This window comes from Limulus polyphemus, unplaced genomic scaffold, assembly GCF_000517525.1.
Source record: "Limulus polyphemus unplaced genomic scaffold, Limulus_polyphemus-2.1.2 Scaffold1832, whole genome shotgun sequence".
Lineage (NCBI taxonomy): Eukaryota > Metazoa > Arthropoda > Merostomata > Xiphosura > Limulidae > Limulus > Limulus polyphemus.
In genome coordinates this window covers 7,495-11,215 of record NW_013667442.1, presented here as the reverse complement: position 1 = coordinate 11,215, position 3,721 = coordinate 7,495, and the positions used below count along the sequence as shown (strand labels likewise).

Below are 3,721 nucleotides of genomic sequence, written 5' to 3'. Positions count from 1 at the left end.
GCAACATACCGGACGACAGAGGAGTCAGACACCACAGAGTAGTATAACCGGTACACTGGGTGGTGCGATTGTTTCTATTATCAATATATTAGCCGATTTGTTATGTCGATCGGAACTGTTTCTTTGTATTGCGAAATGAGTTACTGTGTGATATTTGGTGGCAATAACAGAAATGGCATATCACCAGATTGAAACTTCTTTCCGTTTCCGAAGGATCAGCCAATAAGAAAAGCTGGGTTTATAACACAAAGGATGCAGATTTCACGCTATCAAGCATAAACATAGAGGACTCTGTTCTACACATTTTGAGAGAATGTGTTTCCACCGAGATTCCGTAAAAATTACAGAAATGTGATACAAGTGTGTTAGAATCAATATAAAATCAGACACCATACCAACGAATGACGCCGATATATCTTTGGTTGGATGAAAGGCTGTCAGACCGTGCAAAACGGAACATTTTGGCGAAGCGGCTATTTCAAAGAGGGAGCTTACGAAAAACGACTTTGTTCTGAGGTAAAAAAAGTTGGTGCTTGACTTATATGCTGTTTAGGATAGATTACAATTTAAAATATTTATCAATGCACAATTTAGAACTATTTATTAGCTATTGTGATAAGACTTGTATATGTTTATGACCATCCTGCGCACGACAAAAACACAACATCGACTTGCAGAAAACTTTTTATTATTGGATGGACTTCGACCTCGACGGCAACGAAATATATTTATGTCATTGTTTTTTCCAGATTTTTCGATTAGCTCAAACTGATATAGTTTGAATAATACCAACATCGAAATTCACACCCATTCTTAATCAGAAATGTACTCAAAATACTGAAAAAACACAAATGAATTCCAAGCTGCGATACGTAGCCTGTTTTAACTTCTACATTAGTGTACTATGTGTCTTTGACGTCAGTAGATCACGTGAGTAGAATCTAATTAATTAATTCCTGATTACCAGTGTAAATAGTTAACGTACACTGATAATGATAATATTAAACTATTTACTTTGGACATTTTAACTCCACTGACATAGAATACCCCCACCTGCCAGTGGCTCAGCGACAAGTTTGAGGGTTCGCACTGCTAAAAACCGGGTTTCGATACTTGTGGCGGGCACAGCACGGATAACCCAACGTGTAGCTTTGCGCTTAACAACAAACGTAATAAAATGGAGAAAAGACAGTTGTGTGAATCCACTTTATATATGAGATGGAGTGGGCAGTTTCGTTCGTGAATTTCAGGTAACCCTTTCGTCCAAGTTTCTTAATTATCTGCCGCAAAAATTCAGCATTTCACCCCTCAGCTAGATATCATATCACCATCAACAGACAAGTCATCCTCACTTGCTAAGAAATCAGTAGAGATTAAATTGGACAACAAAAATTTGCTATTGGAGAAAACTCAAGGGATTCGGAGTAATTTGATGGTGCTGATACAAAAAGATAGTCAGAATTTGCCCATCTCCTCTAGATTTTGATTTTCTAATATTTTATCAGCACTATGTGAAATATTATGCAAACAACTCAGTACAACATTTTTATGCTGTGAAATATAGTTTACTTGAGCAGTTTAATGGGTAAAAGGCATACATTTTTCATAACGCCAAACACTGACTCTATTGTATTAGTGTAAAATTCCAAATATATTGTTTATATATGCTATTTGTTCTCGATATAATTGTAGCGAATTTCCCCACTCTTGCTTCATTACCTGCTCTACTCGGGAATCATTAAATCTTCTCGTTTGATAGGCCCCCCCTAGTGGCACAGCTGTATGTCTGCGGACTTACAACGCTAGAAACCGGGTTACGATGTCCGTGGTGGGCAGAGCACAGATAGCCAACTGTGCAGCATTATGCTTAACTACAAACAAACTGTTTGATAGAACATTCGAGAAGTATCTCGACTGAGCAAAAAAGAGGCGGTGTCAGACGCCTTTATTTCAGTTGCCTCTCACTCAGTTGGCCACTTCGTCTCGTTCCACGCAGTCAAAACAAAGTCCGATCTTCTTCCTCGCATAATACCAGCGATATAATGAAATTCTATAAAACTTTATTTCTAAACTATTTGGAACTCTAGTTTTGCAAATTTAATCTTTTTTATATATTTTAGAAAATCAGTTGAAATGCTGGCTGCCTCTAGTTCAAGTAAAGCCCGAAAGTGCAATAATCACCCAAACAGTTTCTGCTACATTTGTGGAAAATATATTACAGTTTCACGAAGGACAAACATCACATATACGGTAAAGGTACCTTACTACCACTGTTTCGGGTGTAAAATTGGTGACCAAGAAAAACATTGGACTCCACACTGGCCGAATAAGAAGAGAGCAAGTGTGCCATTTGCAGTTCCCATGATATGGAGTGACCCCAAAGATATTGCATCTGCAATGAAACCAGTAACTCATGAGGATGAGGTATCCTGCAAAGAAGACAATCCTTCATCCTCTTCATCTAGTAATTCTATTCCTGAGGCATCTCAACAACTGCCTCATCTGATCACATAATAAGAGCTAAATGATCTGATTCGTGACTTGTCTCTATCAAAGAAGCACGGGGAACTTCTTGATTCTCGTTTACAGCAATGGAATTTATGAGCTCCAGGAGCATGAGTTTCAATTTTCCGAATTCGCCATCAAAGTCTTGCTTCTCACCACAGCATGCCAGATATTTTGTGTTTCTGTACAAATGTTGATGCACTAATGGAAGAATTAGGTACTGAACATCATCCTCAAGAGTGGAAACTCTTTATCGATTCATTTAAAGTTATATGGGATTCCTGTTGCTCATGCTGTGAACATGAAAAAACTTATCAGAGCATGCAAATTATACATTCTAATTGCAATTTTCAATGAATAAATAAAGTTATTAAAGAAAAAGTTATTTTCATGACATATAAGAATATTTTGAATAAATCTATCATAACTCTAAAACTAGAGATGATCAGTAATTTTCAGCATGATTTTTAGAATCATCATTACCAGATTACTCAGAAACAGTTGCATGTTTTCTAGTGGAAGAGATAATATTTTTTTATTGCCCAGTGTTATAAAAGCAGTAACGATAACCTTACAAGAAACAACGATTGGCTTTGATGTACCCAACCTCTTCACTAACGTACTAACTCCTGAAACCCTACAGATACTCTGCCAACATTTTGAAGATAATAAACCCTTAAGGATTGCACCTAACTGACAATCATAGACCTCACAACCTTTTGTATCGACCCAACCTTCTTCCAGCATGAAGATAAATACTGTCAATAACAAGAAAGCGTAGCCCTCGCTCCCTATCACTACTATTCAGTGACCTCTACATGGAAAAGTTTGAAATCAACACCCTTAAAACTTTTGGTCTATATCCCACGATTTAGTTAAGATATGTTGAAAATACAAATACCTCAATTATGTATCAAACCATCTCAATAGACAGGAGTCATAGATTGCATAATCTTCAGAATGAAAAATATTTGTTATATTTTATACTGAAGAAGGTGGAAGAATATCATCATCATTTATCTCCTCAGTCTTGTTTACAGGAAAATACAATCATTTCACAGTCTGAAATAACACGAAGCAACAACGAATCTGCAATTAAGTTATTGTAACCAACAACGTGTCTTCAAGCACGTGATCACTATCACGGAAAGTTGGTTAGAAACCTTTCTTCCAAGACGTAATCATTATAACAACCCATCTTTAAGTACACGATTAT

General features: G+C 36.7%; 1 long non-coding RNA gene across 1 annotated transcript; it reads left to right on the top strand.

The window, feature by feature from the left end:
* Nucleotides 1-261: 261 nt before the first annotated feature.
* LOC111087178 lies at nt 262-2,230 on the top strand. Its single transcript, XR_002611896.1, has 2 exons — nt 262-516; nt 2,121-2,230. It is a non-coding gene; the product is annotated as an uncharacterized LOC111087178 (long non-coding RNA).
* Nucleotides 2,231-3,721: the final 1,491 nt, after the last annotated feature.